The 16336-nt window shown below is 41.6% G+C and overlaps 1 protein-coding gene across 2 annotated transcripts in view; it reads left to right on the forward strand.

Annotated features, from left to right (window-relative positions):
- The window catches only part of zgc:100829 (uncharacterized protein LOC445149 homolog), a 49145-nt gene that overhangs the window by 31905 nt on the left and 904 nt on the right, over positions 1-16336 (forward strand). The gene's annotated exons all lie outside the window — the stretch shown is intronic.

A 16336-nucleotide genomic window follows, 5' to 3' on the forward strand; every position in this document is an offset into this window, starting at 1 on the left:
ATTATAATGTTTGATTTCATTGAATCCATGATTGAAAGATCAATAAGCTAAATTTCTTTACAAACGAGGCAAATTTACAGTGAGGTGGTATGTCAGATATGTCTAGTTTGATCAACTAAGCAAACTGTATTGTTTGACTTTTTGTTAAGTTATTCATCTGTACTGGCAGTTCAGGCTATTAGAATACATCTTCCTGTTCGCTTGCTGAAAATTGTGTACAGTTAGTTGGTTCAATTTCATTCAAGTCCTGTTGACTCTCAACTTCCTATGCTGGGGTTGCCCTAAAAAATTACTATATAGTAGCCTATTGCATGTGTCAAATGTGATAGCCTTTTTATTTAATTGTGTTTGCTATATCATTATTAATGCTGTCCTGCCCCAACAAAATCTATGGTCATGATCTGTGACTGCTCTTACAGCTGTAGTCTCTAGGACAAGATTTGTGAACACTGAGCAACAATCCCTCTCATAATGCAGAGGAAATGTGTTTCGCAAGACTACAGTCACTTTACTTTTTTTTTTCTCTAGTTGGGTCATAAGCTAATGTAGAAGAGAATAAATTAGCCAATGATAGGCTACGACTATAGTATGACATTACAGGATGTTCCAAAAATCTCCATACATAGGGGACTATGCACACCAGCTCCATGTCTGTTGTGCCTTTGTTGGTGAATGTTTTCTAGGATGTTGCTCGGTTGGTCCACATCACTTCCAGTCTTTTTGAATTTGTTAATAAGTTTGGCAGCAGTGTTGTGTGTGATGCGTTTGCCATGTTTCCTGTTAAACTCCATTGCGACCTTGCAACAGCTTCCTGATCCATCCATGAGAATGTGTGAAACATTTTGTAAGACATTTTGCTAAAAAGTCTCTCCTATGCATGGAGACTTTTGGGACACCCTTTAGAATAACTTAATGTCATATTCTATAAAGAATACAGATTCCTCAAACAACAAACATAACTGCTCAGATGAGGAGTTTTTATTTATTTATTTAACATTGAATATCAATATACAGTACATACATGTTTGAGCCTACCTTTGAGTATACCAAAGGAGACCTCCACTAAAGAGAAGAGCAATCAGAAGTGCTGAAATTCAAATTGAAGTGCATTCTAAGATTGTTGGGGTCATTATTATGTGCCATTTTATACATTCTTGCTAACCATTTATTGCAAAGTTGTATATTGAAAATTATTTTTCCAACTGGGAATGCATTCTTCAAATTATTATGGCTTTAATACAGACAAAAGTTATCTTGTTGCGTGACTAAAGTGACTGATTACACTATACATCACTTGTTAGCAGTCAAGGATGAGTGATTGCATAGGGATTTCCAAAGGTTCCCTGACATATTTGCATAAAACATGCTGGGTGTTTGTGGTCCCTGGACATTGCTGCATGTAAAAAAGTAAATGCTGTCAAAAAGCTGAGGCCAAGAAACAAAATAGTGTATTACAATATACTATATAACATGACACATGGTGGTCTGGGAAAACCTATCCAATGTCACTATGGCTGAATTCTGGCAAGCAGACAAAAAAGATGACTTTTCTACCTATTGCATTCTGTTAAAGCTCAACTTGAAGAATGCATAAATATATTTCACCAAAACAAAGTGGAAATGTTTTATTTACTTTTTAACCATAACTAGGTTTTTCTGTAAGGAACTAGTTTAAAAAATGTGGTGGTAAAAACTGTCAGTCTGCCTGAAGCTATCTTAAATCTTGCTAGCTGAGTGTGATTCCCTCACACAGTGAATGCCACACATTGATCAAGTTGTTACAGATATATGGCTAATCAATTCCGTTTGTAATCAGATACCATCTGTCAAAATATCCATGATTCTCCTGCCCCATATCTGGGATGAAATCTGTAAATGCAATTGTTCTCTCTTTTTTGCTTTTTGGTGGTAACCAGACTAACATAGACAAACATATTTCAGGTAACTATGTCTTGTAGAAAATGTCACAATTTCCCCATGTGGAGAGCTTTCCCAGTCTGCAATATATATATATATATATATATATATATATATATATATATATATATATATATATATATATATATATATATATATATATTAAGTGCTGGTCTTACTATACTGGAGTGTTCTTTTAACAGGAATTAAAAAGTGAGCATATGATGTCAGATGTTTATAGTGTGATTATTTTCAATGTTTAGATCGGTAACGCTAATTACAACTGATCTCAGCATCATTAGCATTTCCTCTTGTTGTCTATGATTAAGCTTGTTTATCTGATTATTCATCTGTAATTAGTCATCTGTGTATTGTTTATGCAAAAGGACTGATTGTTACCGAGTATGAACCAGCTCGCACTACATGTACTTGTGTTGCTGAGAAATTCAAGATTCAAGAGCTTTAGCAGACTAAAGTAAAATGTGACAACTCCCCGATCATCAGAACCACCCTTCAGTTCACCATCATTCCACACACACACACACACACACACACACACATGCACGCACGCACGCACGCACACACGCACGCGCACATGCACGCTTGAATGAGAGTTGGATCCGAGTCCCGTGCTTGGGAGAGCAACAATGACAGCGGCTGTTCTCTGACGCACGGAGACGTTGGCGAGCTGTTTCCAGAAGAGTACGGGAGGCCGTTGGCAGCCCCCTTCACCCCCCCATCCCTCACTCCTCCTCCTCCTCCTCTCAGCCTGGCCATCACCGACCGTGCCGTCCGATGAGAGATAAAAAGGGACTGTTGTTGTTGTCGGCACGCATGGGAGATGGACGCCTCTGTTTTTCTCCGCCTGCCTCTATCTCCTGACGCCCACAGATGGAGGAAAAAAGGGAAAAGAGAAATAGGGGAAGAGAGGAAAGGAAGAAATGCCTGGCGTTCTGGGGGCTGTTGCTCTTATTCTCCTCCCTGGATAGAGGAAAGAGAAAAGAGAAGGCCTGGGCCATGTGATATGGGAAGCATGCAGGCCCGACTCGGCCCCTAGGCGGAGAGAACGAGGCCTGCTGCGTCTCTCCTGCATGATTAATCTGGCTGAGGGGCAGGATGGCTGCCACAGACCTGCCGCATTAACTCCCTGCTCACCAGCCAAATACACACAGACATGCACACACAAGTGCGTCTTCATGGATCCACACACCAAAAATCTGGGTTGATGGTTGCTATGCGTGCCAGAGTGTCCACCTGCAGCAGGAGTGGCATGGTTGGGCTGGGAAAGTAGAGCAAACCATTGTGCCTTTGTTCTCACCACAGGCTCCGTCTCGGCCGAGTCACATGAGAGGCAGAACGTAAGTGGTCACGCTGCTTGGACATGGTCAATGGACACTGACTTTCTGCTTGATCTTGGGAGGAAAGTCCCACATGACTGGTGCATGGTCAACACAAGTAGTTCAAAAGCCCTAAACAAACCATTAATCATGTTTTGGCTAGACTAGTCCAGACTAGACCAGTCCTGCAGTTGCCATAATTTAAAACTCAGGGTTTTTTAAAATATATTTTCAAATTACTAGTCTAATGTAATCTTGAAGACATCGGGCCACTCATCAATAAGCTTTATTAATTCAAACATCTGCTTTGAACTACCATTCAAAAAGTTGTCTTATGCATGATGTCTTTGTTTTCATTCACTTTAACAGGCACCTGAAGACATCTCCTTCCCACAGTAATAAACAAACTTCTTGTCCAGGCCTGTGTGTTTTTCAGTCTCTTCAGCAAGTCTTTGTATATACCAGCAGTGCAGAAGTTACCTGGTTCCATGCTTCGGCCAGACAAAAAAACCAAGCCCTGACCCTCAGGCTCCCAGGAAGGTGCAGGGTTAACTGCCCTCAGTCCAGGCTGCATTAACTGGAAAGGAATGAAGTGTCAAGCATGTTCTCACCGCCATGAGACGCCCAAAACCCTGCCTCCTCCACCAACCCCCCCACCCCAGCAACCTCCCACAGCCGTGACCAAATTATTTTCTAGCCTCCAGAGATTCGCCTCGCCAGACAAAAATCTGCAGCGCAGCCCTGATTCAGTGCACAAACACGCAGCCTCCCTCCTCTCTCAACGCCTCTCCGCCGCCACTTTGAAGAAAATGGGCCTGCCATTTTTTCTTCTTTCTTTAACGGGCCTCCATTAGGACAGCTCCGTCTGTTTACACTCGACAGATTTAAACGCTACCAAAAACAGCGTCCACAAAACAACTTGGCTTCCTCTGTGAGTGAGGGCCAATCTAAGAGGCTGCTCTTTGTTCACAATCCCTCTCTCTCTCCCTCTCTCTACTTTTCTCATCTCTCTCTCTCTGTCTATGTTCTTCCATCAAGTTTTTACTCTGCAAAATAAAGTAAAAAAAACAACAACAATTAATTACTGATCGAGTTTTTGGACATTTAAATAATGGTGGCAAAATTGGTGGAGGTCAGTTACAGTGGCAAAAAATCAGCGCCGAGAAATAGCCAATAGACGCAAGGGAATATAACAGAGACTGAGAGAGACGGGGGGGTGGGGGGGTTGGGGGGGTTGGGGGGATGTACGGTGGGAGAAAATAAACCCCACCAGTGAGCAGGCCGCCCAGCCCTGCCAAACTGCTTAAAAAAGCCCTCTGTTTTATTTATAGTGCGCTGTATCCATGGTAACCGGAGGGGTCAGGCAAGCCGGGCCTGCGCTTCACCCTGCTCAAGGGATTAGGATTTCACTGAGCTTCTCACATGTGCCCAAGGTGGGCTAGAGCTTCTCACTGACGCTGTTACACAGCACAGGGAATAGAGTAGAAGAGCAGGGAGGGCTGGGGGGACTTTCACACTCACCAAAATGGAGAGAAGTGCCATATGAGCCGTAATGAGCTAGCCAACACTCCAGAGGCAGCAGCTTGGGTTTGGGTTTGTTTACACTAATTGTCAAAGTTCTCCAACTGAGTTTAAGCCCATTAAAGTGATAAGAGCAGCAGATATTCAAGCGCTCAGAAGGTCAGACTGGGTCAGCGGGAAGTCACAGTGATTCTGTGCATGAGTATCTCACCCTCAGAGGAAGGTGAAAGCATGACAGTGACGTCAAATTTGTGAGTCCTGTTAGTTGAGAACTGAAGAGTGAAAGGGGAAAACAAGCTCCCAGGTCTTGAGGCTTTAAGAATCAAGGAAAGTGGACAACATTTTTTCAAGACAATCTTGGGTTATAGTAAGGTTCAGAGCACATGGATTTATGGATTTTCACTGGAAGAGGCAGAATGGTTGGGGGTCATTAGGCCATCCTTCATAATGCAGAAAAAGAGAGAGAGACATGCTCAGCCACGCAAGAAGAACGGCTCCGCAAAAGTGGGAGATTTTTGTGGCCTTGTTATTTTCCGCTCAGGCACTGCGTGTGAGAGCTGTTCCAAATCCTTGCGTGGGAGCCTGTTGGAGGAGACCAGAGAGTGAGAGAGAGCGAGAGAGAGAGAGAGAGGGAGGAAAGGGGGGGTAGGGGGAGAGGGAGGCATTGACATGCACTCCAAGAACGGTGCCGTGTGAGAATGTGGACTTCCGGATCCCTCCCGGGGAGAACGCAGTCAGTGTTGCTAGGAAACAGATTGCTATGGGGGTTAGTGGAGCCATGCGTGGAAGATGACGTCTGACTTGGTTGGAGGTGGAGAGAGACTGGTCTCCAGAGGTGGGGGTGGAGTGGCCCTGAGCTTCTTGAGGTGGTGTTGGAGATGAAGAATGACTTGACTCTAGATGTGAAGAGAGACTCTAGTTCCAGATGTAGAAAGAGTGGGACCCTCAAAATAGAGGTGGAGAGAAACCAGCCTTGGGAGGTGGATAGAAAAAGGCTTCTCAAAGTGGAAGTAAAGAGAACCCAGAATCAAGGAATAAAGTTGATAATGGAGATAGAGTGAAACTAGCTGGAGGTGGATACAGAGAGAGTCTGCACTTCTTTTGATGGATACACAGGTGAAGAGTGGTTGGGCCTCCTCTGATGAAAGTGTATATGGAGATAGGTGGCCCTCCAGATGTGGAAATGCATGTGGAGAGAAACTGACCTCTAGACGTCTCCAGGGATGGAACTGGAGAAAGAGGTAGACCGAGACTGGCCTCCCAAGATGGAAGTGGATATGAAGGCCTCCAGAGATGTATATGCAGGTGGAATGAGATTGGACTTTACTTTTTTCATCGGGCCCTGCTCAACATGGTGAGAAAACAGCCCATGTGAATCCATGACTTCCACAAAGCAGGAGCATTTCTCTGATGGCTGAGTGGAGGTGCTACCTGAAGCCCCACCACCTTCCACAGCAGCTTGCACTATGGGTTATGATTACCACAGTATACGTAGTTGCCAAGCGACAAGAGGCCTCTGGTGTATGAGGCTCAGTCCTGTTGCCAAGTGATGCGGTGCAGTGGGAGCTGGTGGTGGCACTCAGGGACTGGCGTCACCACTGGGACCAAGGGCACCGTTGCTAAGAGATTCCACCAGCAAGCCAGAGTTGTGGGTAGGAGACATGGAGGAAGGGAGGGAAGAGGCGCTTATCAAGGAGAGCCAAGGACAAAGGGCTTTCTGAGTCAATGGGCTCACACAGGGAACAAGTGCGTGTCATGCCTAGCTGACACAACCATCCTCAGCATTACAATCTGTACACACAGAAGGAGATACGTCTCCCCTCGATATGCTCTATTATTATGTGGCAGGTCAAATTGTGGTCCACGATACAACAGTTAAATACTAATGTGACATGCTACACAACAGCACTGACCACAACAGGAGGCAAACATTTAATTTAACGTTGTTGATGTTAGCGCTTCATTAGATGTAACAGTGAAAGTAGGAAACACAAATGACAGATTTGGCAAAAATATGGCAGGTAATGTGATGAAATCAGCAGGAAGTCTTTATTTGGATTCTTCTCTAAATCCAGAGCAGGAGCCCGAACACTGGAACATGAATAAATCAGACACTGTAGATTGGTACCATGCCAATCAAAATTTAACTGCCGAATTTAAAGATGCTGAACAAACCTCATGACACCTACAGCTATTAAGAACATACATTTTTTTTGTTTTTGGGCAGGCTTTTTGTTGTAGTGTGTACATATATTACAGCTGATTGATCGGTGCATTTTTAGGAGATATGAAAATGCTTTAGCTTTTAGAAGGATAGCAATAGTGTAGAGGGCTGCACCAGAATTGGATTGGTTGCTATCTTTGCGGCATTTTGCATGTTCTCTGTGGTTCTCCGGTTTCCTCCCACCTACCAAAACCTAGACTGGCAATTTGAAATTGCTCCAGGTATGAAAGATTGTTTGAATAGGTGTGTTTGATAACCTCACATCCAAGGTGCATTCCCACCTCGTGCCCAGTGTTCCTGGGACAGGCTTTATCGCAACCATGACCAAGATAAAGAGGTAACTGAAGATGAATTAACGGATAAATGAAGCAATAAATAGCCTAAAAATTGAAAAACTTCGTTACAAGTTAGTTTGCCACATATTAACTGTCATGATTATGTCACGTTTCACAGAAAAGCATCCACAGATTTCATTTCAGTTCATTAGTAGCTGAACAGCTTGGTTTTTGCAAGATACCAGATAAATGACATGAAAATATAGCAAGCTAGATGACCTTACTTTGCAAAGTTAACAATTAGCTATTAGTAACTAGCTAGCAGCTAATGTTTTTTGTGAGTTTCTTTTCAGTTTTGCTCCAATGAGGGGCTAAGGGCTGATCCGCATCATGTAATCGCTCAAAGAATCAAAGAAGCAAAGAATTTGTAAGTACTTGGTACTTTTCACCAGACATTTCTGCTCATATAATGTTGTGTGCATAACATCATGTACTGTACAGTCATCATGCGTAGCTGTAAAGCCAAGAATACGGCCAAGAATATCACCAAACCTCGTAAACAAACTGTTTACATTGGTAAAAAAATAATTAAATAAAAAATCAGGGACACTTATGTTGGCCCTTAAAGCGTCAGTCCACATGCTGTGCTGTTTGTTTAATTAGCGAAAGAGCTATGCTTGGATGGAGATCTTGCTTGAAGTCTTACATCCACTAAGGTACCTCCTTAGAAAGTTCTCCTAAAATCTCTCCTCATTTGGAGTGCACTCCACCGCACTACATCTAGATAGTGCTGTGCCATATATTATAGTGCTATAGGGGGCTATGCAGTGGGGATGGTATAGAGCACGACTCGTTCTGGCCAGAGACCTGGCTCACGGCTCCATTTATCAGCGAGGACGCACGCACAAAGGCCTCAGTGTGGGGGCCGGTAATTGGATCTGCGACACGCCGGTGCCCCTAAGACCTGACTTCCCCCTCCTTTCCCAAATTCCCCCTTCCTTCTTTTCCCTTCTCTCTTCCTTTGCTGTTACTCACTCACTCCCTCTTTCATCTCACCATTATCTCCGCTGGCTCAGTGCGTCAGGAAGCACGCTGCATGAGCACACGCAGACATGCCCTGACTCACACACACAAGCACGGAGACATGAGCGGATATGTAGCCCACGGTCAGGCGCTGACTCTTCTCACTATGTAATATTAACATTTAAGAGTGTGGGATAATAAGCTTTGTACAAGCCATTCATTCTATGAATTTCACTGTATCTGTTATTTCCCATTATTACTACCCCTATATCATAAAGATATAAAGAAACGGTTGACAACGTCTTGATTCTATACAATGTACGCACAGGTGTAAAATGTACTCTGTGTTGCAATACATTCAAAAAATGTCGCTCACAATGAAAAATAGGACCTAATGCCTACATTTTTTAGACGATAAAGTTTCTGAAATTATTTCATTTGATATAGTTAGCTAAACATACATTACAGAAAACCTGAGGTCATGACTGGCGTGATTATTTCACCTAATTGTATTGGGATACGGCCTGATGTGAAGAAGAGGACCGATACCACCAAGAATCCACAAGTTAACAAGTTAGTACCTGCTAACAACTAACAAGTTAGTTGATTTATCAATAAGGACATTATCAAGTTAATACTGGACATTTTTTTTTAGTTTTTCTAGTGATTTGAGGCTGAACACTTACAATTGACTCTCTATAATGTCTACTTAGTTTTCATCTGTACACACTCAAATATCATTTAAATACAACACACTGATTCAGTAAGTTATTATGTAAAGCTGTAAAGACATATCTCATGTTGTATGCTTTTCTCAAAAGCTTCAAATTAAGCCACATTACAACAAAACTGGATTTGATGAAGGACCTAAAAACAGGCTGTCTGAAAGTCCTGGGATTTGAACTCATGACTAATCCCTAAGTAATCACTGCCAAAAAATAAATAAAAAAATGTCCCAGAAGCACCAGTCCAGGACATACCCAAACCCTTTACATCATTGCCGTTTGTTCTGGTGAGATTATTTTATTTTAACATCCAGTTTAATACAGTAATTCTAAGCCTGTTCGTTCCCACCTATCATGCACCAACCTGAGAACCAGAGACATATTTAACCAAAGAAATGCAAACTGACTTCCCACCATTCCCCCCACTCCTTCTTAAAAATTCAACAGTCAGCTCTGTTATGTCATGAATTGTCTGGGGACCACAATGACACAGGATCTCAATTCTTTCATTAATAAGAAGATGCAGTAAAGAACAGCTGGCAATGTTCTATCTACTCCAGGCCATACTGGTGCAATTTTACATTGCCACCACTGAAAGCATCCTTATTTCAGCCATTACCATCTGGTTTGGTACAGCTTCCTCACAGGAAATAAGGAAATTACAACGCGCTGTCATGATGGATAAGAACATCATTGGCTGTGATCTGCCTTCACTACATGACTTGAATGTCTCCGGTAGGCAGGAAAAATCGTTGTATATATCATTGTAATCATTATATATATATATATATATATATATATATATATATATATATATATATATATATATATATATATATATATACAGTGCATTCCACTAATATTGGTGCCCTTGGTAAATATATGCTAAGAAGGCTGTGAAGATCTTGTCTTTATTGTTTGTTTAAGCGTTTGATCTTTTGTTGATCTTTTGTTTAAAAAAAAAATTCTCTGCTCTCATGGATATCATGCAATTGCAAACAAAACACAGGTTTATCAAAAATATCTTTGTTAAATATAGGTGTGCAACAATTATTGGCACCCTTTCAATCAATACTTTGTGCTACCTCCCTTTGCCAAGATAACAGCTCTGAGTCTTCTCCTATAATGCCTGATGAGGTTGGAGAATACATGGCAAGAGATCTGAGACCATTCCTCCATACATAATCTCTCTTGATCCTTCAAATTTCGAGGTCCATGCTGGTGGACTCTCCTCTTCAGTTCACCCCACAGGTTTTCTATGGGTTTCAAGCCAGGGGACTGGGATGGCTAACGCAGAACCTTGATTTTTTTGGTCATTAAACCATTTTTGTATTGATTTTGATGTATGTTTTGGATCATTGTCCTGCTGGAAGATCCAGCCACAGCCCATTTTAAGCTTTCTGGCAGAGGCCGTCAGGTCTTCATTTAATATCTGCTGATATTTGATAGTCCATGATGCCATGTATCTTAACAAACTGTCCAGGTCCTCTGGCAGAACAGCCCCAGAACATTAAAGAGCTACCACCATATTTAACGGTGGGCATGAGGTACTTTTCCTTATGGCTACCTGTCTGTGTGCACCAAAACCACCTCTGTGTTTATTGCCAAACATTATTGTTTATTTTGATTTTATCTCACCATAGAACCATTTGAAGTTCCAGTAGTGTCTGGCAAACTGAAAACGCTTGAGTTTGTTTTTGGATGAGAGTAGAGGCTTTTCTCTTGAAACCCTTCCAAACAACTTGTGGCGATGTAGGTGACTTCAGATTGTTCCTTGGGCTTACCCACTTTTATGAATGACTAAGGAAATTTGGCCTATGTGTTACCTCATATTTATACCCTTGTGAAACAGGAAGTCATAGTTGAACAATTTCCTGGTCCTAGTCACCCAGGTGCACTAAAAAAATGTAAAATATCGTGATCAAAACAAGAAAGACAATTTTTCACAGCCTTCTTTTGCTTATATTTACTATGGGTGACAATATTAGTGGAGCTATATATATATATATATTTACATACACCCTCTTGGTCTCATGAAAATTGACAGCTGTTGAATCATGTTTAAACTCTCAATGTCCAAACTATAGTTTGAACACTTTAGTATTGCACTGCTCTGGAGCCTGGTTAATTTATTTTTATTTTATTAACCAAAATAATGCTAGTTGTATTATGAAATAGATATGAGTCAACGTTTTCTTCTTGAATTACAATGTGGCTTTAATTCGAATGTAGTTGTAGACACAACTCAGCAACTGCATAAAGATGCCAAGTGCTAACTCTACTACACTTCTACAGTTCTACAGACCATTTGGAGTACACTGGCTCACTTTCAGTGACTGCTTCCTCCTGGTCAGAGCCTGTCCTGGGACTAGTGAGTTGTGAGGCAGGAATACGCCCTAGATGGGTCATCCAAATTAGTCAATTCAATTTTCTTTGTATAGTGCTTGTGTAATTCACAGTTGATATGCTTTACATGTTCCATGTCCTTCTTATATTGTTTGACAGCTCGCTATTAACCTCATAACCTCTATGCATAATGGTTCGAAGTGATAGTTTGGCCAAAAATGTAACATAGATCCTTTTATTTTATTTTCTTTCCCCAAATGTATTGACTTCTCCACATCAACATTGGTGTGCTGCTAATGTTGCATATTATGCAAACACATCCATCCATCCATTTTCCATACCACTTATCCTACACAGGGTCACGGGGACAGCCTGGAGCTTATCCCAGGGAACTCTGGGAAGAAGGCAGGGGACACCCTGGATGGGCTGCCAAACCATCACAAGGCACAATCACACACACTACAGACAATTTGGATATACTATTTAGCAACAACAAAAAAATTCGTAGCAAATCTCTCTCGCAGAACTACTTGTAATCATGCATCAACAAAAAAAAATCGAACAAGGTTTCTAACTGAATTCTTAATATGTGTGAATGCTGCAATAAGTTTTATTGAGGGAACTGAGTGCAGCTGTGTGAATCGAGCTTAGGCACCCCCAAACCACAATGGCGCTAAGCTAATGGCTCCTAGCATGCTTATTTATAGCATCTCCTCCATGACTAATGCTTTCAACATCCACCTTCGTCCTTGCCTGCGCTGCCTAATCCTTCTTCTGCCGTGTCTGTTTCTGCTTCTTGTTTGTTTCTGGTGCTGCCGCAGTGGCATCGGTGCCGGCTTTAGGTTTGGTCTGGGTTTGGGCCACTGCTGCTGGCTCCTGCACACTCAGCCAGGCCCCCGCGGCCTGGGCCTTCTTCCAGCATGGGCGGCAGCGGAGCGGACAAAGGAGCTCAGTCTGTGTGTGTGTGTGTGTGTGTGTGTGTGTGTGTGTGTGTGTGAGAGAGAGAGAGAGAGAGAGAGTGTGGGCTTGGAGAGAGAACCTGGCGAGCCCAGCGCGACGGTCTTATCCTCGCGGCTCAAGCACACGCCACCAGCTGCTGCCCTCTTCCTGTGCTTTCATTAAAGCAGTCTCCGTCCTGCTCCATGGGGTATAACACACACATTACAACACCACAGTTATATCACACCTCTGCCTCACACTCCTGTATCTAAGTCTGCCTCATTCTCTCTTCCCTCTCCTTTGTCTCCCAGTCTTTATGTATCTACACAACTGACTTTGTTGGCTCTGACTTTGCTCTCTTTTCTTGCATTCTCTCTCTCTCTCTCTCTCTCTCGCTCTCTCTCTCTCTCTCTCTCTCTCTCTCTCTCTCTCTCTCTCTCTCTCTCTCTCTCTCTCTCCAGGCCAAAGCAGTCACTGCAGCATTCACGGGACCATGAAATATCGTTGTGTCCTGAGCCTGGTGTCTGATCAGCACTGGCCTGCTTTTGCACCTTTGAATATTCAGGTGTGCTTTAGTTCATGCATGTGTTCCCATGTGCTTAGCTCAGTATGTGTGTCAACATGTGTTTGTATTCACGTATGTTCGTGTGAGTAGAGGTGCATGTGCCCGAATGTGTAGAGGCTGCGTCAAGAACGTCAAGCCCAGAGCCAAGCCAAGCATTGCCAGGGGGAGCGCCTGCTATGTAGGGCGCCTGGCGAGCTGGACGCTAGTAGAATATCAACGCAGAGTGCACTCCACTCCTTCCCATAGCCCACCTGCCCTGAGAGAGAGGGAGAGACAGAGAGAGACAGAGAGAGAGAGAGAGAGAGAGAAAGAGAGAGATAGGGACAGAGAGAGAGAGAGAAAGAGAATGGGGAGGGCTGCAGGAAATTGCCAGGTAGTGTCCAGACCCACTTCCCTGCGTCGCACCCAATTAATCAGTATCACAATCCATGCTGGACTCTCCCTCGTCATTAACAGGAGGTGTGTGTTTTAAGGAATACTAAGAATCTCTACTACAAGTACGCTGTTTGAAAATCAGACACTCAGTACCAGAAGGCTTTATGGAACTAAACAGCATTGTGGTATGTAGCATTAATGTACCATTATGAATTGAATAATTTTCCAATAATAGCACATCCTGTAGTGCTTTAATTTTTTTTTACCTATACAGTAGCCATGTATCCATCCACATATTTTTATGTGACTTTTGGGAAATTGTATCCAAAATATGCTGGATGGAAATACCATATGCAAATAAAATTTCCAAAATGCACATAAAAAACTTGTGTGCTCAATTGGGGCGGATAATAATTTTTTTCCAACAAGAAAACATGCGCATAAATTGCCATGGAAACACATTTACCGTACAAATTCCTCGATGCTCATCAAAAAAAGTCAACCGTGCCTCAACACGTGACCGTGCCTCAACAAATCATGTGACTGGATAATTGGATGATAATTTTTCTGTCGGTTGTACAGCATCTCAAATGTTGTTTTTGTTATTCTGAAATGCCAAAGCCAAAGTCTGTCATGGAAATGATTTGGTATAATTACCAAATTATTCTATTTTCAAATATCAGGCACCTGCCTCTGATCACAAGATATAATGAGGCTTTGGATAGCGTTTCATCTTGTTAGTTAAGTTAGCTTTACCTCTGACGGTTACAAAGCACCGACACTGGAGACTCCTTCCAAAAATCCTAAGTAAATGGTTCTTCACAGAAAATATCACCATGTCACCAATTACAGATCTTGGAATGTATTAGAATATAAACTATGTGCTTTACATTGGAACTGAACTACTGTCAGAACTGCTGTTATAGAACATTACCAAACATATTATTGCATATTCTAATTTATGTTTTGTCCTATTAGTGTTATAATGGTTCAGTGTTATACTGCAGGGTGTCCCTATAGTCTCTATACATAGGGGACTATGTTTGATAGCACCACGTCGGTTGTGCCTTCGCCAGTGGATATTCATGGACGTCCACTTCTCAGTTGGTCCGCAACACTTCCGGTCTTTTGGAATTTGTTAATAAGTTTGATAATAGTCTCGTGTGTGATGTGCTTGCCATGTTTCCTGTTAAACTCCATCCCAACCTTGTGACAGTTTCAATAAGTTATTTTTTTGTCAAAGGAGTTCTAAAAGGCTATATATATATATATATATATATATATATATATATATATATATATATATATATATATATAATCTAAAAGATTTTGGAAGACCTTTTGCTAAAATAAAAAAATAAAAAAAGTGTTGTATGGAGACTTTTGGGACACCCTGTATTTCCCTAGTGGAAGCTTTTGCCACAGTCTCAATTTAAATCCCCAGAGAACATCTATCTGTATGTACATCCTTATAAAAGGGTTATTATATACCTGTAATGCTCTTTATTAATAGATTTTATTTCATACTATCATTGCTGCTCTGATAATGAGCATTTTCGCTAGCATGAATTAACAATATTATGACAGGGCCGAGATAATGTACTGATAACAGTAATGTAACCTTTCCATAACCATCCTATTTCTACAGAACGTAGCAGGACTACTATAGAAACACTAAAAAATGTATATATTACAATTAGGCCAATGGAAATGTTCAAATTAAGCTTATTAATTTATACATGTTGCACATATTGATGGGAATGAGTAGCTGACTTCTTGAGTAGATTTTATGTTCTTCACTTCATCCATTAGAAATGACTACTTGAAACTTGCAAATTGTTTTTCTTTGGCCTGACAGAAAGTAGAATAAAACAGGGATGTATAGTATCCACTGGTCTTTTTCAAAACTTCAGCTGTTCAGTTTGGGTGAGCACCGTATCCCCATATTCCTGACCTTGGCTGACAAAAGTGAAACTTGATGTGGGCTGCTGTTGTTGTAACTCCGCCTCCACAGGGAATGGCATGTTGTGCATTTTGAGATGCTTTTCTGCTTAACATGGTTGTAAAGAGTGGATATCTGATTTATCATACCTTTCCTGTCAGCTCAGACTACTGTAATTTGACTGTTTTCTTCTGACATCACTTACTGACAATGCTTTTTTGACCAGAAGAACTGTTGCTCAGTGGATGTTTTCTGTTATTTTCAGCATTTTGCGTAAACTTTGTAGAATGCTCTGCATGAAAATCCAAGGAGATCAGCAGATGCTGTAATACTCAAACAAACTTCCAGCACCATCAACCATATCACACTAAGATCACATTTTTCCCCCATTCTAATGAAGCTCTTGGTCTGTATCTGCTTGATATAATGCATTCCACGGCTGCCACGTGATTGGCTGATTGGATAATTGAATGAATGAGCGGGAGAACGGGTGTTCCTATTAAGGTGGCTGGCGAGTATGTCATACCATGTGACGTGAGCAGATAAAGTGTATAGGAAAACATTTGGGATTTAAGTTAATTTGAAAATGATAGTTTTTACATGGATCAATGGTATAAAATACGTACAATGTAGCAAAAAATTTTTATTCATTTTTATCCATTGTGGTTTACGAGATACTAATGCGTAGTGCAGTGTTAATATTTGTTAATGTTTATATTTAGCCTAAAAAGGAAACTATTAGGTATCTGTTGTAAAACTGATGCTTTCCAAATGCTACATCAATTATTGAATAATCACTTCTTTTTTTATTTTTACTCTAAATATTCATAACTAGTACCTATTACATGATCACATAAAGCAGAGAATATGATTTGAGTTTCAATAAAAATGTTTATCTATTGCTTCTTCTGCCGTTTTTGAGTGGACTGCCGTTAGTCTGTGACTGAGGGGAGGTGTGTGTGTGTGTGTGTGTGTGTGTGTGTGTGTGTGTGTGTGTGTGTGTGTGTGTATGTGTGTGTGAACTGAGAACATCAGTATTCGGCAACACCTGTGAGGCTCACGTTTCCTCTTTTTTTCAACTTTGTGAGCTTGTGCACACCTGAACAGACACACACACACACACACACACACACACACACACACACAC

Source organism: Ictalurus punctatus, chromosome 18 (genome assembly GCF_001660625.3).
Source record: "Ictalurus punctatus breed USDA103 chromosome 18, Coco_2.0, whole genome shotgun sequence".
In the NCBI taxonomy this organism is placed as follows: Eukaryota; Metazoa; Chordata; class Actinopteri; order Siluriformes; family Ictaluridae; genus Ictalurus; species Ictalurus punctatus.